General features: G+C 49.8%; 1 protein-coding gene across 6 annotated transcripts in view; it reads left to right on the plus strand.

The window, feature by feature from the left end:
- KIAA0513 (KIAA0513 ortholog) overlaps positions 1 to 23,645 on the plus strand; it is a 68,325-nt gene that overhangs the window by 17,051 nt on the left and 27,629 nt on the right. The window contains exon 1 of one of the 6 annotated variants that reach the window (XM_073015617.1): positions 3,563 to 4,230. The exons of 4 other annotated variants lie outside the window; for them this stretch is intronic. The gene's annotated coding sequence lies outside the window, so the exon portion shown is untranslated. Of the gene's footprint in view, positions 1 to 3,562; positions 4,231 to 12,404; positions 12,424 to 23,645 lie in introns of those variants that run through there. One more of the 6 variants, XM_073015618.1, reaches the window with a different exon arrangement.

Here is a 23,645-nt window from a genome sequence, read left to right on the forward strand (position 1 = left end):
TTTTCCTTTTGTAGTCACTCATGAAGTTCTCTGTGGCTTGGGCCCTTGTCCCGTCCACAGTGAAGACACTGGGTCAGTCGTATTGGTTCGTAACTGAGGGGAGGTGAACCGGTGGTGCCCACTGCGTGTGCAGGGACTCTGGTCCCCAGGAAGGCACAGCAAGTGTCCCCGGTGTCATCTAGGGCAGGTCACAGTGTTCAGCGAGGTGACTCAGAAATCAGGTCCCTCATAGTATCCCAGAGGGGGACACGTTGACAGTGTTTTCTTTTTTGGGGTTTGAAGTGATCCCTACTGTCCTGGAAACAGTCTCTGTCCATCTATCACCACAAAGTAATGCTCCTCTTTTTTTTTTTGAGACAGTTTCGCTCTGTCACCTGGGCTGGAGTACAATGGTGCGATCTCAGCTCACTGCAACCTCTGCCTCCCAGGATCAGGCGGTTCTTCTGCCTCAGCCTCCTGAGTAGCTGGGACTACAGGCATGCGCCACCACACCTGGCTAATTTCTGTGTTTTTTGTAGAGACGGGGTTTCACCTTGTTGGCCAGGCTAGGCTGGTCTCGAACTCCTGACCTCGTAATCCACCTGTCTCGACCTCCCAAAGTGCTGGAATTACAGGCATGAGCCACCGTGCCCAGCCAGTAATCTTCCTCTGAAGAAGGCATCAGGCCGGGTGTGGTGGCTCACGCCTGTAATCCCAGCACTTTGGAAGTCCAAGGTGAGCGGATCATGAGGTCAGGAGATCGAGAACATCCTGGCTAACACAGTGAAACCCCGTCTCTACTAAAAATACAAAAAAATTAGCCAGGCGTGGTGGCGGGCGCCTGTAGTCCCAGCCACTCAGGAGGCTGAGGCAGGAGAATGGCGTGAACCTGGGAGATGGAGCTTGCAGTAAGCCGAGATTGCCACACTGCACTCCAGCCCAGGCAACAGAGCGAGACTCCGTCTCAAAAAAAAAAAGTAATAAATAAATAAATAAATAAATAAATAAATAAATAAATAAAAACAAAATAAAAAAGAAAAAGCGTCTGTCCCTCATCATGTCAACGGTCTGTAGCAGTCAGATGCGTTTCTAGACATCTCTGAGCCGTGAAAGAGCAGGCAAACGGGAGGCTGGGGCTGCCACACCTGCCTGGTTTCAGCTGATCAGGGCTGGTTTATGGCCAAGCACTCACTGTTCTTTGGGGGATCCTTATATTTAATACTTAAGCAGAGGCCCGATGACCTTGTTTGTTTGTTTGTGACAGAGTCTTGTTCTGTCTCCCAGGCTGAAGTGCAGTGGCACAATCTTGGCTCACTGCAACCTCCACCTCCCGGGTTCAAGTGATTCTCCTGCCTCAACCTCCCGAGTAGCTGGGATTACAGGCACCCACCATCATGCCCAGCTAATTTTTGTATTTTTAGTAGAGATGGGGTTTCACTATGTTGGCCAGGCTGGTCTCGAACTCCTGACCTCCAATGATCCACCTGCCTTGGCCTCCTAAAGTTCTGGATTACAGGCATGAGCTGCCGCACCCGGCCCCAATGACCTTATTTTAAGGACATGACATGGAATTCCTGGAATTGGGATTCATTTTGAAGAGTTAGTGGTCCTAAGTTGCCGCCAGGCAGGGGACCAGGTTCTGCCCCGTGCATTGGCCTCTGCTCCAGCCTGTGCGGGCTGTGTGGATGAGTGCCACCTTCTGCACCAGCAGGCACCTTGCAAGGGTTTGTGGAGCTCCAGCGAGTAGCCCACTTCCATCTGTCCATCTGGCTTGGACTTTCTGTACTTATTCTAGTCCCATGGTTGTGCTCCTGCAGGGCTAGGAAGATGATGGCAACTGATAATGTGCATCTCAAAGGGACAGCCACCCGAGGAAGGGTCACAGGAAATGTCACGGGGGGTGGGTCGTGCCACAGCCTCTGGAAATGAGCCGGGACGTTGCCCTTGATTTTGCCTGCGTTCTGGCTTCGCACATTGAGGGAGTTGCTTCAGCCTTTCTGTTGGTCTCTGGCTGTCTGTTTGAGCTTTATGTAGGGAACCGAGTAGGAGTCAACTCTTTGGGGCTGTCTCTTGTGAAGTCTTTCTTACCACATACCGTGTCTTTCTCGGCTGTGCCGCTGCATCTTTCACTCATGGCTATTCTCTTAGCAGTTTCTTACCCTGTGCAGCTTAAAAACAAACATCTTACCTGACCTGGAGTGCTTTCTACATGCCCGTGACACCTTTCTCCTTACAGAGGATGAAGAACCATGGAAAAACTTGGGGCTCTGATATTGCGAACTCCCTAAATTCTCCCACCTCCTTTCCCACGTAAGCTGATGCTCAGCCCACCGCCAACCAGCATCAGCCCAGTGGAGGCCCATCTGCTCTGCCTTCGTCACTTCTAGTCCCCCTCGGTTATATTTCGTGTTCCTCATTCTCACAAGAAGGAATCCCTTTCCTTCTGCAGATGGACGGCCTGTCTGTAGGCTGGTGCCATCCTTCGAGGTCTGCTGGTGACACACGCTTAGAGGGAACCTAGACCCAGAATGTGCTTGTCAGGAAGGGTGTGCAGCCCAGGGTTCTCTTCATGTTCACTGACTCTTTCCTTTGTCATCTTCATTCTGCCATTGAGCCTGTCTAGTGGGTTTTTACAATTTCAGTTACTGTATGTTTAGTTCTTTTGTTGTTGTTGTTGCTGAGACGGAGTCTCACTCTGTCGCCCAGGCTGGAGTGCAGTGGCCAGATCTTAGCTCACTGCAAGCTCCGCCTCCCGGGTTTACGCCAGTCTCCTGCCTCAGCCTCCCAAGTAGCTGGGACTACAGGCGCCCGCCACCTCACCCGGCTAGTTTTTTTGTATTTTTAGTAGAGACGGGGTTTCACTGTGTTCGCCAGGATGGTCTCGATCTCCTGACCTCGTGATCCACCCGTCTCGGCCTCCCAAAGTGCTGAGATTACAGGCTTGAGCCACCGTGCCCGGCCAAGTTTAGTTCTAAGTGTTCCATTTGGTTCTCCTTTATACCTTCTATTTCTTTCCTGAGACTTTTGATCATTCCCTTTATGTCAAGAATACCCCTCCTTACTTCTTGGAGGGTGTTTTTTTTTTTTTTTTGAGACGGAGTCTTGCTCTGTCGCCCAGGCTGGAGGGCAGTGACGCGATCTCAGCTCACTGCAAGCTCTGCCTCCCAGGTTCACGTCATTCTCCTGCCTCAGCCTCCCCAGCAGCTGGGACTACAGGAGCCCGCCACCACGCCCAGCTAAGTTTTTGTATTTTTAGTAGAGATGGGATTTCACCATGTTAGGATGGTCTCGATTTCCTGACCTCATGATCCGCCTGCCTCAGCCTCCGAAAGTGCTGGGATTACAGGCGTGAGCCACTGCGCCCAGTGAGGTTTTTTATAATAGCTGCTGTGGAGTCTGTCAGCTAATTCCAATGTCTCTGTTAGCTCAGATGAGCTGTTGATCATCTTTTCCCATGCGAGTTGAGGATATTCAACTTCTTTGTGTGCTGAATGGTTCTTGATTGGTCCTGAACATTCTGGATTGGTCCTGAACATTCTGGATTGGTCCTGAAAATTACGTTAGGAAACTATGGTTCTTGATTCAGGCCTCCGGAAAGTTGTTGGTGCCTTGGTTTTAGCAGGCACTCTACCAGCTTGGGCTCAGGTTCTCAGTCCCTACCATTCTGCTGTGGGTTTTGGTGTCGTTTTCCAAGCCTTTGCCCACTCTTCAGATCTGTCCACTGTGTAGCATTCCATGGCCTGCGTGGGCCCTGGGCATGCTCCGTCCTGACCTTCAGTGCTCAGGGTCTGTGCTCGAGGGCTCTGTTTACTTATGCCTCGCTCAAGGCTGAGCCCATGAGCTCGTAACAACTTGATGGGGTTGTTTTCCCCAGCTCCTCCCTCTCTGCAATCTCCCGAGCACTTTCCCGTTTCCTGGGCCTCCTGTCTTCACCCCTTCAGCCAGGAGGCAGGGCTTCAGTTATCAGCTGTGCCACACTTCTCCCGTGACCGAGCTTACTTTTGTGGCCAAGCAAGAAGAGGACACAGAGAAGAAAGCCAGCAGGTTTTTCACTCATTTTGGACCACCGTTCCTCCAGCTGGAAAGGAAGGTTCCCTCCCTCAGAGCTTCAGACACCTGCCGGCTGACCCCTCTGCTGGTGCTGTCACTGTTGCCACCACTGCCGCTGTGGAATTTCCTGGGGACCAGGGCACCAGAGAGACAGGGAGAAAGGAAAAAAGCCAGGGATCTGGCCCACTGTCTCAGAACCAGGTGACCCCTTTCCTGTTGTTAAAGGCTTATCCTGGAGCCCCCAGGCAGCCTCTTGCTCGCTTCGGGGTATCGGGTTGTATTTAGTCCAGGCTGGGGATACCAGGGTCAGGGACATGACAGACTCACTGCAACCTTGGTGGCACTTCAAATTCTGGTCTTCAACCCCCTTCTGCCTGCTGCTGGTCAATTCTCAGAGGTGTCAGCAGCTCCTCTGTGTGCCTGTCTAGCCTTTTAGCCATGTTCAGTGGGCAGGGGAGGGTGGCGGGGGTGGCGCTTACTCCCTGTGGAGTAACCATAAGGAAACCAGAACCATAAGGAAACCAGAAGATGTGTTTTAAAGGCCTTAAGCAGAAAAATCTGGATGAAATAAAGAAATGAGGAAGTCAGGAATAAAGTAAAGGTTGAATGATTAGGTGAGAGTGAGCAGAAGCACCTGATATGCAGGATCCTGTGGGCCTCTGGAGCCCATCCCCTAATGCCCTCACCCATCTTTCCATGTGCGCCTTGCAGAGGGAGGAGGGAAGCCCTCCGCACCCACCCCACCTTCCAGGTTGAGACGAAGGCTTCGACTGTTAGCACATGAGCCTATGCTTTCCACAGGGAGTGTCAGAAAGGTATGGATGGAGACATGGAAAGGGGTTTCTAAGAGTCAAGAGTCTTTAATCCATGATATCAAGTGTCTGTGTCCAGGTAGTCACCCACGTGCAGAGCCTCATGCTGCACAATTGGATCTGGACTTGATAAAGAATTTAGCGTCTCAAAGCAGATCTCTCTCTCTCTATCCCCCCTCTCTTTCTCAAAAAACAAAGCTTTTATATGATTCTTGCTTTGTTGAAAGACTTTCTCAAGCTGGATGTGCTGGCTCACACCTGTAATCCCAGCGCTTTGGTGGGCTGAGATGGGAGGGTAGCTTGAGTCCAGGAGCTCAAGGCTGCGGTGAGCCAAGATTGTGCCACTGCACCCTAGCCTGGGTGACAGAGCGAGACTGTCTCTCAATTATACTAGTGATGATAATAATACTAATCAAATATTGTTAAATATGTGTCAACCAGATAAGGGAGGATTTCAGAAGACCACAAACGACCTGTAGAAAACAGTGGAACACAATAACAATCTTCCGATTTCTCCACATTGAGGGGCAGGTTTTGGGTTGGCCACAGTCCGGAAGGCGGTGGGTAGTGTGGGGCAAGTGAAGAAAGCCTCTGCAAAGGTGCAGGGTGTGTGTGAGAGGGAGAGGGAGGGAAAAGCGGCCTGATGAAGGCAGAAGTTCTTTCTTGAAGACACCAACACCGAGTACTTCTGTGAGGTTGCTTTGCCTGGTGGCCACATCCCCTCTGTCCTTGCTCCCTGCAGAACTGCGTGGGCAGCTTCGAGCAGCTCCAGATTGCAGAGCGCCTTGGGCCCCAGCCAGAGATGGCAGGTGTCGTGGGTAGGTGGGGATAGACACTAGTGGCTCTTGAACAGAGGGCTCACTGTGGCCTGCCAGGCCATCCCTGGATCCAGGAGGATTTGCCCAGTCTTTCCTCCCACAAAGGCACAGATGTCCTTGGTGCACAGCTGTTAGCTTTGGCCCTTCATGAGGCCAGTGGGAGCTGAGCACCAAGCCCAAAGAGAATAGAGGTTGGTTCCGTTCCACCCTCACGAACCTTGGGTTCTGATATGGTTTGGATCTGTGTCCCCACCAAATCTCCTGTGGAATTGTAATCTCCAGTGTTGGAGATGGGAGGTGATTGGATCATGAGGGCAAATTTCTCATGAATGGTTTAGTGCCATCTCTCTTGGCACTGTCCTCGAGATAGTGAGTTCTCATGAGAGCTGGTTGTTTAAAAGCGTGTGGCAGGCCGGGCGCGGTGGCTCACGCCTGTAATCCTAGCACTTTGGGAGGCCGAGGCAGGAGGATCACGAGGTCAGGAGATTGAGACCATCTTGGCTAACACGGTGAAACCCCGTCTCTACTGAAAATACAAAAAAATTAGCCGGCACGGTGGCGGGCGCCTGTAGTCCCAGCTACTCGGGAGGCTAAGGCAGGAGAATGGCGTGAACCCGGGAGGCGGAGGTTGCAGTGAGCCAAGATCGTGCCACTGCACTCCAGCCTGGGTGACAGAGCGAGACTCCATCTCAAAAAAAAAAAAAGGGGGGGGTGTGGCACCTCCCCTCATTCTCTCTTGCTCCAGTTCCTGCAACATAGGACGTGGCTGCTTCCTCTTTACCTTTTGCTGTGTGCATAAGATTCCTGAGGCATCACCAGAAACCAAGCAGATGCCAGCACGATGCTTCCTGCACAGCCTGTAGAGCCAATTACAACCTTTTCCTTTATAAATTACCCAGTCTCGGTCTTTATAGCCGTGCAAGAATGGCCTCATTCACTTTCATGAGGCCCAAGTCCTGCATCTCTTAGGGAGCCTCTCCCAGTTCAGTAATTATGTGCCGCCGTCTCCGTGCCAAGGGGTTGGGGCAATATTCATTTATTTTGCCAAATTATGCAAGAGTGGAAGGCCTAGTCGGTCTCTGTCCAAATTGAATTCAGCTGTCCCGGAGTTGGCCGCCGTGTCCTTTTATGAAAGAAGTGCAGCCCGTCTCCTGGGGAGGGCACACCTTGCGCTGGGTTTTAACACGCGGTTATAGTGGAACCACCTCAGTCAATGGTGGTAGCTGATGATCGACAACCCATCACCCCAGGCTGTCTCGGTGCCTGAAACTGGAGCGCCCAGCTCTCGACTCAGGAATTACCTAGGACCAATTAAACATTGACTAAAGTGCAAAGTGTGCATCTGCGTGCTTGTGCGCGGTGACCTGAGTTGGGACTTAGGACAGCTTTTGAAAAAATGAGAAATTTCAAAGACTCTGGAGGAGCTGTTGATTGATTGATTGATATTTATTTATTTTTGTGAGACGGACTCTTGTTCTGTCACCCAGGCTGGAGTGCAGTGGCACAATCTCGGCTCACTGCAACCTCCACCTCCCGGGTTCAAGCCATTCTCCTGCCTCAGCCTCCCAAGTAGCTGGGATGACAGGCACCCGCCACCATGTCCAGCTAATTTTTGTATTTTTAGTAGAGACGGTTTCACCATGTTGGCCAGGCTGGTCTCGAACTCCTGACCTCAAATGATCCCCCTGCCTCGACTTCCCGAAGTGCTAGGATTACAGGCGTGAGCCGCCGTGCCCAGCCGAGCTGTTGATTTATAGCCATGGTATTTCTTTCCTTCCCTCCCCAATCTCCTGGGGGCTGACTCACCCCTTGTCTTCAGCAGTGTGGTGGAGTGGAGTTTGTTGTGGAGCCTTGTGCATTGTTGCTGAGTCGAGGAAGGCAGAAACAGTAGACTGTGTGCTCCGTGTCATGGGGAATATATCCCCTGCACTGCCTGCCATGTGCTCAGCACTTAGCACAGAACCTGCCCTTCACAGGCGTTTACAAATGGACCCAGTGGGCCAGGTGCACTGGTTCATGCCTGTAATCCCAGCACTTCAGGAGGCCAAGCACTTCAGCAGGATCACTGGAGCCCAGGTATTTGAGACCAGCCTGTGGGTAACACAGTAAGATCCCGTCTCTACAAAAAATGTGTTAAAAAATTAGCTGGGCATTAGTTGCAGCTACTTGGGAGGCTGAGGTGGGAGGATCACTTGAGCCCAGGAATTTGAGGTTAACGTCGAGCTATGGTTGCACCACTGCACTCCAGCCTGGGTGACAGAGTGAGACCCTGTCTTTTAAAAAAAAAGAAAGAAAGAAAGAAAAAAGAAAGGACGCAGTTGAAGCCATAGTTTTGTGAGGTCATCTTTGTGGAGAACTTAATGCATTTCATTCTCCCACTGGGTTGGGGAACCAGCAGATGGACCCTTATCTCTTTTTTTCTGTGAACTGTGAACCAAATTTAGATGTTTTCCTCTTCCCGGAGGTCATAAAATAGGACCTATCTTTGGATATAGCCATTATGACAGTTTTAGTGGAGAAGAACCGCATTAAGCTTTGTAAAATGTTATCTCAGAAGGGAAATGGCAAGAAACCCTAGAGGTCCAATGGCCTCTCCCGGTTAATAACCTGCTAACAAGCAGACATCCCCATTCCCCTTCCCGCTGCCCTCAAAAGGAGACCCCAAAGGACTGTTCCGGTTGGTGGTGGCTCCACCTTGCTGGACCTCCACTGCAGGCTCAGCTCTCCTTCTGAGCCACATAGAATCGTACTGTCTACTTCCTCATACACAGGGACTCTCACACATTTAAAGACCACCGTCTTGTCTCACATGTTACTTAACCCCATGGTAATTTTTTTTTTTTTTTTTGAGACAGAGTTTTGCTCTGTCTTCCAGGCTGGAGTGCAGTGGCACGATCTTGGCTCACTGCAAGCTCCGCCTCCCGGGTTCACGCCATTCTCCTGCCTCAGCCTGCTGAGTAGCTGAGACTACAGGCACCCGCCACCACGCCCGGCTAATTTTTTATTTTTTGTATTTTTAGTAGAGATGGGGTTTCACTGTGTTAGCCAGGATGGTCTCGATCTCCTGACTTGGTGATCAACCCACCTCTGCCTCCCAAAGTGCTGGGATTACAGGCGTGAGCCACTGCACCCAACCCTGCCATGGCAAATTTCAACTTTTTCACCCTTGCTCAGGTGATATGATTATTAGACTCCCTGACAATGCTGGCGGGGCTTGTTTGGAATTTCTTTGGATGCCCTTGGTAGCTCTTGCCTTTTCCCTCTCATCTTTTTTTTTTTTTTAAGAGATGGGGTTTTGCTGTGTTGCCCAGGCTGGTCCCAAACTCCTGGGCTCAAGTGACCCTCTAGCCTCAGCCTCCTAAAGTGCTGGGATTACAGGCATGAGCCGTTGTGCCTGGCCTCCTTTCATGACTTTTTAAGTCTCACAAGCACTTATTAAATTAAAATGCCTTTGCAAGGTTCTTATCCTTTCTAAAACGATACATTAGCCTGGTGCAGTGGTTCACACCTGTAACCCCAGCATTTTGGGAGGCCGAGGCGGGCGGATCACCTGAGGTCAGGAGTTCACGACCAGCCTGCTCAACATGGTGAAACCTTGTCTCTACTAAAAATACAAAAATTGGCGAGGCGTGATGGCTCATGCCTGTAATCCCAGCACTTTGGGAAGCCAAGGCGGGCAGATCACGAGGTCAAGAGATCGAGGCCGTCCTGGCCAACATGGTGAAACCCCATCTCTACTAAAAATACAAAAATTAGCTGGGAGTGGTGGTGCACACCTGTAGTTCCAGCTACTCAGGAAGCTGAGGAAGGAGAATCGCTTGAACCCTGGAGGCAGAGGTTGCAGCGAGCCGAGATCACGCCACTGCGCTTCAGCCTGGTGACAGAGCAAGTAAGATTCTGTCTCAAACAACAACAACAACAACAACAACAACAAAGCTAGCCAGGCCTGATGTCAGGCGCCTGTAATCCCAGCTACTCTGGAGGCTGAGGCACGAGAATTGCTTGAACCCGGGAGGCAGAGGTTGCAGTGAGCGAAGATCGTGCTGTTGCACTCCAGCCTGGGCAACAAGAGCGAAACCCTGTCTCCAGTGAGTCAATCAATCAATCGATGCATCCTAATGGGTTTCTTTGGTCTTAAGTTTTGAGGCTAACAATGAATATAGATTCTTGGACATGGCTAACCACAGTATTGCTATGGAAAGTTGATCATTTCTCCTGAGGCGTGGAATTGAACAGAATGTTCCAGGAGCAGTCTGACCAGCAGAAGCAGAATGACTGGCATCATCACTGTGGTTTCGGGGGCAAGTGCTTTTGTCCATGCATCTGAAGGTCAGTTCAGAGTTTGTTGTTTTCTTCAGTTCCGCACATGTTGACTCCTAGCAAGCGAGCCATCAAGCCGTGAGCTGCCTCTCAGTATCGTGCTTGTGTAACTTCGGATCAAATTTTTATTTTTATTTATTTATTTTTGAGACAGTCTCGCTCTGTCACCCAGGCTGGATTGCAGTCGCACAATCTCGGCTCACTGCAACCTCCTCCCAGGTTCAAGCGATTCTCTTGCCTCAGCCTCCCAAGTAGCTGGGATTACAGGTGCCCACCACCACGCCCAGCTAATTTTTATAGTTTTTAATAGAAACAGGGTTTCACCATGTTGGCCAGGCTGGTCTCAAACTCCTGACCTCAGGTGATCCACCACCTCAGCCTCCCAAAGTGCTGGGATTACAGGCGTGAGCCACCATGCCCAACCTGGATCAAATTTTTAGATAACCTCGCTAGTCATTTATGAGTTATTGGCAGGCAGACACCATGTTGTTTCTACATCATGCCTGATACGTGGAAGGTACTCAGCAAACGCCCAATGAATGAATGAATTTCCCAGCCAGGGGTGTCTTTTAGACCCAGCGCATTGCTGCAGTCTGCCAAAATCCTTCTGGGTCTTGATGGTGTCATTCTCTAAGTTAACTCTATCTTTTGGTTTTATGTTCCCCACACTCTCTATCAGCATGTTGTTTGCATTCATATCTGAATAATTAATACGGTGTAAGGATAGGCCTGGACTAGAGTTTGCCCCATGAGGGATGGAGACAGCTTTCCAAGTTGACTCTCTGGATAAGGCAGCTCAGCTATCATGTTTTATCAAACTTAACAACTCATCAGTTCTGAGATTCATCTTTATTTTATACATTACTAAGAAAGATTACTTGAGCCCAGGAGTTCAGAATCAGCCCAGGCAATATAGTGGGAACTTGTCACTACAAAAAAAATTTTAAGACCAGGCGTGGTGGCTCACGCCTGTAATCCCAGCACTTTGGGAGGCTGAGGAGGGCAGATCACGAGGTCAAAAGATTGAGACCAGCCTGGCCAACATGGTGAAACCCCGTCTCTACTAAAAATACAAAAATTAGCTGGGCATGGTGATGTGCGCCTGTAATCCCAGCTACTCAAGAGGCTGAAGCAGGAGAATCACTTGAACCCAGGAGGCAGAGGTTGCAGTGAACTAAGATCACGCCACTGCACTCCAGCCTGGTGACAGAGCAAGAATCCGTCTCAAAAAAAATAAAAATTTAAAATTAGCTGAGTGTGGTGGTGTGTGCTTGTAGTCCCAGCTACTCAGGAGGCCGAGTTGGGAGGATCATTTGAGCCCAGGAGGTAGAGGTTGCGGTGAGCTGTGATCGTGCCGCTGTACTCTAGCCTGGGTAACAGTGAGACTCTGTCTCAAAAATAAGATTAAACACTGCCATTTAAACTGTTACACGTTTTCTTATCATTTAGAATTTTTATTCTATCCTTATTGAAAGAATGTCTTTAGAATTACTTAGACATAGATTGTTATGTGTCACCTTGGTCCATAATAAAAAAAATAAGCAAAATAAATTGGTTAAAATACTTCGAAAGCTTCTTCACGTTCAAAGACCCATATTTCTGAAGTTATCTCAGAGCCGTTGAAATCTGTGTTTCTTTTTTTCTTTTTTCTTTCTTTCTTTTTTTTTTTTTTTTTTTTGTTGTTGAGATGGAGTCTCACTCTGTTGCCCAGGCTGGAGTGCAGTGGCCACAGTCTTGGCTCACTGCAACCTCCACCTCCCAGGTTCAAGCAGTTCTCTGCCTCAGCCTCCCGAGTAACTGGGATTGCAGGTGCGCACCACCACGCCTGGCTGATTTTCGTATTTTTGATAGAGATGGGACCTTACCATGTTGGCCAAGCTGGTCTCAAACTCTTGACCTCAAATGATTCACCCTCCTCGGCCTTCCAGAGTGCTGGGATTATAGGCGTGAGCCACTGCGCCCAGCCAAAATCCATGTTTCTGTACAGTATCATCCTGTCACCAGCAGTGTGCCCTTCCCAGAGTGTACCATCCGTTTACCTTTTGGGGAGGCCAAAAGGGGATGGCAATGTTCTGCATCCTGGCGCGGGTGGTGGCTGCATGGACATATTCACTTTGTGAGGGTTCATTGAACGGCGGCATTATGATTTATGTACTTTTTGTATTTTATTTCATTTTATTTTTGAGGCAGGGTCTCTCTCTGTTACAGAGGCTGGAGTGCAGTGGTGCAATCTCGGTTTACTGCAACCTCTGATTCCTGAGCTCAAGCAATCCTCCCACCTCAGCCTCCCAAGTAGCTGGGACTACAGGTGTGTGGCACCACGCCCAGCTAATTTAGTTGATTTTTTTTTAGAGACAAAGTCTCACCATGTGCCCAGGCTGGTCTCAAGCTCCTGGACTGAAGTGAGCCTCCCGCCTTGGCCTCTCAAAGTGCTGGGATTACAGGTATGAGCCACTGCCCCCAGCCTCTTTTTATTTTATTTTATTTTATTTTATTTTATTTTATTTTATTTTATTTTAGTTGCTTAAAAATAGAAAAGGAGTGTCCACTCTTGTCTCTAGACAGTACCATGATGGGCTAGTTGAAACAGTGATAAGACACATCTGATTTCAGGTATCTTAAAGTGCAAAAGAAAATAAGATGCATTTTAGGGTAACCAAATACAGTGTTTCTAAATACATCTAATTACACATTGCTTAGGCCATGTTTTTCTGCCTCGTCTTCAAAGACAGAAAGTGAAAGCAAAGTCCCTTGCTAAGACTCAGTGTGCTATTCTACAGGACAGGACACTCTCCCTGATCTCTGAGTCTGTAACAGACACAAACAACAGCAGGGCTTAGTCTGGCACCAGTTCCTGACCTCAGCCCTCACCACTTCCCCTTCCTAGTGCTTGCAGAGCGTCGTGTTAGTAACCTCTTTCTAGATACCTACCTGACATGGATATCTTACTTAATCTGTTGCACAGAATCTACCACCTTCTCCTTTTGAAATGAGGTTTACATTTACCCTTCTCACCTCTCCCCCAGCCTGTTATCTTGGTTTTCTCAGAGATGAGAAATCGTGATTCAGAGTGTTTCTCTGTGAAGCCTTGAGTTGTAATTCATCAGTGTGACAGCCAAGTGCGCGGAGCCAGCCTCCCAACAAGCGTGGGCTCTCGGGCCCACTCAGACCTCTAAGCTGGTGCTTGGGTGGTGCTGCGGGGCAATCTGTGCTTTTTCTTTCCCTCCCGTCTCTCCCCTAGTCCCCTTCCTGGCCTTGCCAGTGCTGCAGTTCAGCCCTTCTCTGCACTCTAAATGGTTCTGTGCTTTGTTTGTGCCTCTGGTTCAGCCCAGACTCCCCTGGAAGCCACAGCCAGCAGTTTCTCCTGTCCACGTGACAAGCACATGCCGGCAGGCACCTTGAACTCAGGATAACTGGGAGTCGGTTGTGATGGACGGCATGAGGGTCTGCAGTGGGGATCCAGGATCCCGGACATGGATCCTAAACTGCTGTAGGACCCATGCCTTCCTAAGCCACCCGCCCTTTGCTCCTTCTAATCAGTGTAGTGTTAGAAAAGCACGCTTTCCGAGGACGCTTCTCCACACTGCCCTGAGAAGTCTTTCAAACGCCCTGGAAGTTAGGCTCAGGACAAGCCGGTCAGTAAGTTCCCCGTCGTGCCACACTGCAGCGGTAGCTCTTTCCATTCTGCAGAACATCAGCCATCGAGAGCCAGGGCAGCTTCACAGCCCACCCCATGGGAAATGCCTGACTTTCCCCGTGTGGGTCCCTCTCCAGGAAAGCCTCCGTTCCTGGCTCCACTTAAAACCCGCCAGCCTTCCAAGACACAGTTCCCCAAGTCTTCCCTGATAATCTCCTTGCCATTGGGTGTGCTCTTGCATTCCTCTGAGCCCCGCTCACCGAGAGCCCTTTGTTCACTGGTTACGGTGCTGGCCCCCTCGGCTCGACTGCCCAATTATTTAGATGCTTGTCCTTTTTTTTTTTTTTGAGGTGGGGTCTCAGTCTGTCACCCAGGTTGGAGTGCGGTGGCGTGATCATAGCTCACTGTAGCCTTGAACTTCTGGGGTCAAGGGATCCTCATGCCTCAGCCTCTCGGACAGCTGAGACTATAGGTGCATGCCACCATGCTCAGCTAATTATTTTAAAAATATTTTATAGAGTCAAGGTCTATCTTTGTTGCCCACACTGATCATGAACTCCTGGCTTCGAGCGATCCTCCTGCCTCAGCCTCCCAGAGTGCTGGGATTACAGGCAAGAGCCGCTGCGCCCAGCCGAGATACTTGTCTTTTTCTTCCCACTGGGTGTACAGTGTCTGAAGATTGAGTCCGTCAATTGCTCTTGTTTGCACAGCGCCCTCTACACAGCACGTCCACAGAAAGCGTGTTTGTTTGCCAGTCAGCGGAACTGTTGACTGGGTTTTTCTCTGCCTCCTGGGTTAGATTGTAAACCCACTGCGGTCAGGAATTGTGCCGTGTACACTTTCATGCAGCTAAGAAGAATGGCGTAGGGTCCGGGCTGATGCATTTTATTGATCAAAAGACCAGTAAATGATCCTATAGTTTTTTCTCCTTTCAGTTATAAAACAAATCAGCAGCAGGGCATTTTCCTGACAGTCTTCCTTAAACTGCTCCTCCCGGCCGGGCGCGGCGGCTCAAGCCTGTAATCCCAGCACTTTGGGAGGCTGAGACGGGCAGATCACGAGGTCAGGAGATCGAGACCATCCTGGCTAACACAGTGAAACCCCGTCTCTATTTAAAAAAAAATACAAAAAAACTAGCTGAGCTTGGTGGTGGGCACCTGTAGTCCCAGCTACTCGGGAGGCAGAGGCAGGAGAATGGCGTGAACCCGGGAGGCGGAGCTTGCAGGGAGCCGAGAGCCGAGATCCGCCCACTGCACTCCAGCCTGGGCGACAGAACGAGACTCCGTCTCAAAAAAAAAAACCCAAAAAACTGCTCCTCCCCCATCACCAGGTGTGCAGGGCGGCGGGAGGAAGTGTGTGGTGTGATTGGGACGCCAGTGGCTGGACTCAGCAGCTGACCTTGCAGACTGAGGCAGGTGTGGAGAAAGGAGCAGTTCAGATGCAGCCCCTTTGGGTGGAGCTCACCTTTGCTGGCACTGTGAGTTTTTAACCAAAACACATTGACTGAGCATCTCTTATTGGCCTGGCCGTGTTCCAGTCCTGGGAATACTGCAGTGAAGAAAACACACGTGACTCCTGACTCCTAGGGAACTTGCGTTGGAGGAGTATTGTCCTAAGATCTTCAGTCCTGGGCCACAAGGAGGGACAGTCAGCCAGAGCGTAGCCTGTATGCCAGTGCCTGGTTTAGAGGATCTCCACTGGAAGAGGCTGCCTCTGTTTTTTTTTCTCTCTCTCTTTTTACCTTTCCTATGGTGCTGAGGCTGCCTCTTTCAAGCCAGTACCCTGCGAGTAGGTCATTCTGTGTGGGACCTTGTGTGTCTGCACACGGCTTGGTGTGGGCTGGAGCTGCCCCCACTGCCCTCCTCATGGGTGACCCCAACATTTTCGTCTTCACTGGGCAGTGCTCCCCACAGGAGTAGGCCCTGCAGATGGCTAAGATGCTGCTGCTGTCTGTGTCTGAGGGAATAAAGCCAGGCTCTTATGTTCACAGCAGAATGACAGTTTTCCCTCCCTCCCTAGTGACTGCAGCACATGGATGCTATTTTGGGTATCAAATCAGAACCTTGGCACTTCAGGCCCTCTTCAGAGAATTCAAGCATGAATGGTCTGTGGTCCGACACTTGTCAAAAGCCCTACTGAGGCATCTGGCATTGGAGGCGAGGCACCGTCATGGGCACGCTCACTGTCATGCCTCGTGTGTCAGGGAGCTCTTCTCTTCACCTAGTAGCAAGATCCAGCCAGACAAATACCTGCACCAAATCGATTTCATGTATGCCTTCAGATTTTTTGAGAGTCATTTAAAGAAATGCATGTTTTGGCCAGGCGCGTTGGCTCATGCCTATAATCCCAGCACTTTGGGAGGCCGAAGCAGGTGGATTCCTGAGGTCAGGAGTTCGAGACCAGCCTGATCAACACGGTGAAACCCCATCTCTACTAAAAATACAAAATTAGCCTGGCAGGGTGGCGCATGTCTGTAATCCCAGCTACTCGGGAGGCTGAGGCAGGAGAATCACATGAATCCGGGTGGCGAAGGTTGTGGTGAGTCAAGATTGCTCCAGTGCACTCCAGCCTGGGCAACGAGAGCAGAACTCCATCAAGATAGAGAGAGCGAGCGAGCGAAAGCAAGCGAAAGAGAGAAAGAGAGGAAGAAAGAAAGGAAGAAAGGAGGGAGGGAGGGAATGTTGGTTTCATCATCTCTGTACCTTTTACAGACCTTGTTAGAGACCTTGTCATCGCAGTAATTAGTGTCATTGCATGTGAGGACCCTCCTGACAAGTGCATTTCCAAATTCAGTATCTGCAGAAAGCTACTCTGCAGATGAATCTGTCAGATCAAGAGAATGTTATGGCCCAGGATGCTTTTCTTTTTGGCTTTGGTTGCCAGGAAACTCAACTAAATCCGCTGCCCAACTGCAGTAATGAATTTGGTTGATTCCACTGTCTCACAGTTGCTCTAGATCCCTATTGACTGAGTATAAATCTGTGTCTGGACAGCGACCCAAACACACTGACATCTAAAAGGACATTGACATTTCCTGTGACTTGACAGGACTGCTGGACCAACTATTAGACCAACTATTGCTTAGTAGCCCCAAACAGCCAAAAATCTCTTTGTGGCTCAGTTAGGGTATCATCAAAAGACACGTAAACGTGACCTTATGGTAGAAGTGAACTGCTTCAAGCTAGTAATGTGCTGTCTTGCAGGTATCCAGTATTGCTGTGTTTCCCTCGAAAAACTTATCTATCCTGTGGTACCCCTATAAAGTTTGCTTAGGTGCTCTGGAGGTGCCCTGTTGCCAGTTTGGGAACCACAACCCTAGGTTAAAAGCATTCTCAGCCCCTTGAGCTCTGCCTCATGCAATGAGGATTTGGGGTTCCCCCTGAGCCAGGCTGTCTTCTCTAGTCATAGGAGATAGGAGGTAGTATCCAGCTAAGGTGGCTGCAGAAAAGAGTGGGGTGCCTGAGGCCAAATGTGATGCCTAAGATGCTATCAGACGCCAGGTCTGCCTGGAGGTGATCCCCGCATACACCCCTCTCCTCCAGCCCCACGTTTCTCATCTCTAAACTGGGAGTAAAAGCAAATACTCCCCCAGAGGTGTGAAGGTGTTCAGAATGAAATGTTTTGTATTGTTTTGCTCTTTGAAAGGTGTGAACTACTTTGATAATAGGGTCATTGATTCCTCCGCTGAACTGTCTCATGTTAGCACGGCCAGGGGAGATCTTCAGCTTCAGCCGTGAAGCCAGGAGGACCATAAGCTGTTTCCCTGAAGTGTTTCTTCTAAGGCCCTTCATATAGCGCCTCACTTACTGTGATAATCCAACTGATTAGGGGAAAGAGCAATTCTCATTCACATTTTTCAAAGAGGAAACTAGGGTACAGATTCAGATGATTTCCCAGTTTGATTTTGTGTGTGTTTGTCTTGTTTTTTGAGACTGGGTCTCATTCTGTTGCCCAGGCTGGAGTGCAGTGGCACTATCTCGGCTCACTGCAACCTCCACTTCCCAGGCTCAAGCGAGCCTCATGCCTCAGACTCCCAAGTAGCTGGAGTTATAGGCACCTGCCACCATGCCCAGCTAATTTTTGTATTTTTAGTAGAGACAGGGTTTCACTGTGTTAGCCAGGCTGGTCTCGAACTCCTGACCTCAGGTGATCCTCCTGCCTCAGCCTCCCAAAGTGTTGGGATTACAGGCGTGAGCCACTGCGCCTGGCTTTCTTAGGTTGATTTGTGATGGAGCTGAGATGCAAGGACGAAGAGGCGAGTTTTTCCTTGTTTGGGCCACCAGGCAGTTGGCAAACCAGGTACCTTAGTCAGGGGTGGAGAAGAGAGAAGTTCAGGCCTCCCTCAGAGACACAGCTGGTGTCTCGGGGCCCCAGTGCCCCATCTGCACGGTGCACCTGTCCTTCCTGCACAGCACCCTGCATGGACAGCGGGAGCTAAACCCAGGGACCCTAGCTCCAAGGCTGGGGCTAGGTGATGTTTCCACCTTACCGTTGAAATGAAGGTTCAGGCCAGGCACGGTGGCTCACGCCTGTAATCCCAGCAGTTTTGGAGGCCAAGTTGGAAGGATTGCTTGGGCCCAGGAGTTTGAGACAAACCTGGGCAACATAGTGAGACCTCACCTTTACGAAATAATAGTAATAATAATAATAAGTTAGCCAGGCATGGTAGCATATGCCTATAGTCCCAGCTACTCAGGAGGCTGAGACGGGAGGATCACTTGAGCCCAGGAGGTCAAGGCTGCAGTGAGCTGAGATCGCACCACTCTACTCCAACCTGGGCAACAGAGTGTGAACCTATCAAAAAAGAAAAAAGAAAAAGAAAAGAAAAAGGCTGGGTGCAGTGGCTCACACCTGTAATTCTAGCACTTTGGGAGGCAGAGGTGGGTAGATTACCTGAGGTCAGGAGTTTGAGACCAACCTGGCCAACATGGTGAAACCCCATCTCTACTAAAAATACAAAATCAGCCCAGCATGGTGGCAGGAGCCTGCACTCCCAGCTACTTGGGAGGCCGAGGCAGGAGAATTGCTTGAACCCATAGTGAGCTGAGATCACGCCACTGCACTCCAGCCTGGGCGACAGAGCGAGTTTGTGTCTCAAAAAAAAAAAAAAAAAGAAGAAGAAAGAAAAGTTTCAGGTAAAAGCCCACCAAGTATATATTGCTGCAGACAGACTTTTGGCAAGGTAATTCGGCGCTTCCTATCACAAGGCTTAATAGTGTGCACACCCTTTGGCCAGCAGTTCCACATGTAGAAATGCCTCCTCAAGCATCTGAGATGTCGCTGTAAGAGGTGAGGATGACGTGGGGATCTGGAGCACTGGTTCTCCAGCTGACCTGTGTTTGGGTTCCTTGCCTGGTCTCTTCCTGGCCTCTCCCCGCCTTACCTTATTGCAGCTTTAACAGGGGAGACAATCCAGGTGTATGTGCATGTGATGCTATGTGTGTTGTGTGTTGTCTGAGGTTTTGCACACTCTGGGTGAGGGGAGCAGCACATTTGGGAGTTCTTGGGAACACTAAAAGAGAGGAATGTCTTGAGGTTGATGGGAAGGGGCAGGCTTACAGAAAGTTCCAGATTCTCCCCGCAGGGACCCCTTGTCTGATTGCCCAAAGCCAACCTGCTGGAGAAGCCACAGCTCTGGTTGTTCCGGGCTGCTGGGGAAATCAGTGTGAGCACAGCTCCGTGGGGAAGTGGCACAGCAGCCACACCGGGGCAATCTCATGAGTTCCTTCTGCAGCTGGAGGCTGCGGGGTAGGAAGAAGCAGTGGGGGAAGTGGGGCGGAAGGGGTTGCAATAGGAGGTTAGGAAACCCCCTCCAGAATACAGACCACTGTGGCCTCTGTTCCCATGAGCAGTGGCTCCCCGGCCTCATCAGCCTTCCCGGTTCTTGAACTTTCTAAAGCGGTTACCTTAGGGCCTGCATGCTTCATGTTCCCTCTGCATGGGCCACCTTCAAGCCTTTTCAGTGCTGGTTCTCCCTCTTTCCATCTCAGCTCAGATATCTGCCTCCCCAACCTCCCCATCCAAAGAAGCCACTTCTCAGCCCTCTCAGGGCCATCACCTTCAGATCATCTCTGTAGCACTTAGTGCTGCAGAAGCTCTTGTTTGATTTTTTATTCTATTAACTGTCTCTTCCCCTCTCCCTGCCCCGTGGTATGTACGTAAACACACACACACACACACACACACACACACACGTTCCATAAGGTCTCACTCATGGCTTTCTTTCTAGCTCTTTGCACAGTAACCGATGCATAGTAGATGCTCAGTACATGTGTGCAGCATGAATGGATGTTTGCAAAATCTCACAAGGGCTTTGGAAGGTACAGGTTGACTTAGAATTTTAGCCTATTTTGATTGGTGGAAGCCTACATCGTGGGGCCTATGACGCTAATTGCAAAGTGTAACCACAGGGGATTTGCAGTGCTTCAGGCCAGCATGTTCCTATCTCCAGTGACACAGATTCCCCTGTAGCCAAAAACACTGTTTCTCAGAGTCTGGGCAGTGGCTTCAGTACCTCCTTGAAGGTAGAACAAAGCAGGTGGGCTGGGGTGCAATCCACAGATGGGTTTTTTGACTACCAAAGTGTTTTGAAATCAATTTAAATTAGTTGCCAGTGTTGAGAAATCAGATTTCACGTAACAGGATTTCAGCATTCCTTAGAAAGTTGTAGAAGATCTGATACTCCTGGGTCCGCGTTCCCAAATGGCAGCGCTGGGCTAGCTCTGAGCAGGGACAGTGTGGCTCCTTGCTGGACCGCCTCCTGTGTTTTCGCCAGCTGGCCCAGGCAGTCCCCCGAGATTGTGACCCTGCAGTGTGAGAGTGGCCATCACCTTGTCCTGCCTAGAGGCCCATAATGACTTTTCCTTCCTGGAGGAAGAGGGTGGGATTGCTTCCCCTGCCATGACCACACAGAGTCACTGCTGTGACATCTTAGCTCTGTGAGTGAGCCCCAAACAGCTGAGATCCCTGAGCTGAGGGGTCCGGGGACAGGGGTGGTGCCCGCCGCAGCCCTCCTGCCACCCATCTGCTTCCTGTCACTCTGTGCCTCTCCTGTGATGATGTCACCTCCATGATGAGCCCACTGAGGAAGGCGGCACCCAGCACTCAGGGCTTCTGGGAGAGGATGACTCATGAGAGCGTCTGGCCCAAGAGTGCCTGAGACTGGATCAGAAATAGCCACGATCATCCAGTTTGATTGATTGATTGATTGATTGATTGAGTTGAGAGAGAGTCTCTCTGTGTCTGCACTGTGGAGTGCAGTGGCATGGTTCATTGCAGCCTCCACCTCCTGGTTTCAAGCAATTCTGCCTCAGCCTCCCGAGTAGCTGGGATTACAGGCACCCGCCACCACACCCGGCTGATTTTTGCATTTTTAGTAGAGACGGGGTTTCACCATGTTGGCCAGGCTGGTCTCGAACTCCTGACCTCAGGTGAGCCACCGGCCTCGGCCTCCCAGAATGTTGGGATTGCAGGCGTGAGCCACTGCCCCGGCCCCAGCTTGATCTTGAACCTCCTGTGTGTGGGCAGAGAGACACGGCCCTGCTACTGCTTGAATGGCTTCCAGAGATGGTGACTTGTTTCCTTTTTCCCACTGAACTGTGAGTGTTTGCCATGCAAGGTTAGGATAATGAACAAAATGAAAGAGGAAATCACCCCGATGCCAGCACCACCATACATTTCTACATTCTTCCTCATTGCTTTTGCATATGTATACATGATTGTAATTAGAGTAAAATTAAATTTCTCTCACTTCAGTGTTCTCAGCACTCAGAACAGGGGTTGGCAAGCAGCAGCATTCAGTAAACCTGGGCTGACTACAGAACATTCTGTTTACCAGAAAGTGGACGTTTTTTGAATTGTATCATACACTCATCACTACTGCATCAACTTTTTAACATGCATTTGACATTTTACTGTATTTATTTATTTATTTATTTTAATTTTTTTGAGATGGAGAATCGCTTTTTTGCCCAGGCTGGAGTGCAGTGGCGTGATCTCAGCTCACTGCAACCTCCACCTCCCGGGTTCAACCGATTCTCCTGCCTCAGCCTCCCGAGTATCTAGGATTACAGGCGTGCACCACCATGCCTGCCTAATTTTTGTATTTTTAGTAGAGATGGTGTTTCACCATGTTTCTCAGGCTGGTCTCGAACTCTTGACCTCAGGTGATCCACCCGCCTCAGCCTCCCAAAGTGCTGGGATTACAGGCATGAGCCACCATGCCTGGCCCATTTTATTGTATTTAGGTATTTTTTCTACCCTCTTCCCAGTTAATCAAGATTATAAACACTGTTGCAGTGAGCATTTTTCTCTACATAACTGTTTTTGAGTGTTTTGAATTATTTTCTTAGGAGAAATTCCAAGCATTTGAATTCCTGAATCAGAACAGAGAAAAATAAGAATGGTAGAAATTGCCTTTTGAAGTATTATTTATCGCTATTCCACCAATGCTTGAGAATGTTAATTTTATCATAACTTTACCAGTATTTAAATAGTTTTTAAATTTTTACTAATTTAGTAGTATAAGATGGTACCTTATGGCTTTAATTTGCATATTTATATTGTGGTTATTAGTGTAGGTTGAAGAATTGTCTAAGCCTTTAATAATTGTATTTCCCTTTTTCTTTTTTTGAGACGGAGTTGTGCTCTGTCACCCAGGCTGGAGTGCAATGGCCCCATCTCAAGTCACTACAGCCTCCTGGGTTCAAGCAATTTTCTGAGTAGCTGGGACTACAGGCGTGCCCCACCATGCCTGGCTAGTTTTTGTATTTGTAGTAGAGATGGGGTTTCACCATGTTGCTCAGGCTGGTCTTGAACTCCTGACCTCAGGTGATCCACCTGCCTCAGCCTCCCAAAGTGCTGGGATAACAGGTGTGAGCCACCGCGCCTGGCCTATAATTGTATTTCCCCTTGTGTGCCTTGCCTATTTGAGTGGTTTGTGTAGCTGTTAGAATATAGACTTTTTAGAGTTGTATGAATTTGTAATACAGATACCACTAGCTCAATGTTCCTAGTATATTTACTGTAAACATTTTCCTAGTGTGTGGTTTTTCATTTTTCATACCAGGCGTGTTACCATGGGTGTGGTTTTCTGTTCTTTGGCGAGTGAGCATGTGCTTGTGGAAGGGCCTTGGGTTTCTGATCCAATCGTGATGCCTCAGCCAGGGGGACCCACCGGAGAGTAGGGGCCTTGACCAGGGACGAAGCTGGTGAGGGGAGACCCCAACCGGCCACTCCTTGCTCTCCAGCTCCCTGAGCCAAAGCCACTGCCTTCTGAGCTCATCAGAGCCCTTGTTGCTGTCCTGGCATGGAAAGTTCTTCTGAGCTGAGGTTTATGCTTCTCTCTTCTGGACTGAGGCTTGCCTTGTGGGGCTCCCCTGAACATGCCCATCACAATGCTGGTGACCGGGAGCCAGCCTTTTCTCTTTTCTGACTCAGGGTATTTAAAAATACCCCAGGCTGGAGAATTTGGAGGAATCCATCATCGACGGGTGAGCATTAAGCTCTTAAGAGGCAGAAAAGGCCATTCTGCTATTGAATTGTCCTCTGAAGATGCAGTCAGTTCAGCAGTTTCACAGCCCCCTCACTGGCAGGCATTGTCCTAGATATTTGGGGCCTAACGGACAGGGCTGAGGTTAGAGGTATGCTGTGCTCTCAGGGGCTGACCGTCAAGACGGTGTCTCCTTCCCGCTTAGCTGTCTGCCTCTGTACTGGTGAGGAAGGTTCCCCGGGACCTCTTGAACCAGCAGCCAGGAGACCTGGATTAGAAGCAAAGATTTGAATCCCAGCTCTGCCACCCTGTGACCTGCGTAGCCAACACCCCTGACCCTGTGAGCGTGTTCACAGTCGGGTCTGTTCTTTCCTTCAGCAAGCACACGACACACACGTATGTAGTCAGGAGTCCTCGCTGGGCACAGCATGGCTGCAGCGGTGCCAGGCATGGTCCCTCTGGAGGGGCGTATGCTTTACAGGTAAACGGAAATATTGGTGTCTGTCAGTAAAGCAAGCAGAATGATAAATTAGGCTGAA

This window comes from Chlorocebus sabaeus, chromosome 5 (assembly GCF_047675955.1).
Source record: "Chlorocebus sabaeus isolate Y175 chromosome 5, mChlSab1.0.hap1, whole genome shotgun sequence".
NCBI lineage: Eukaryota > Metazoa > Chordata > Mammalia > Primates > Cercopithecidae > Chlorocebus > Chlorocebus sabaeus.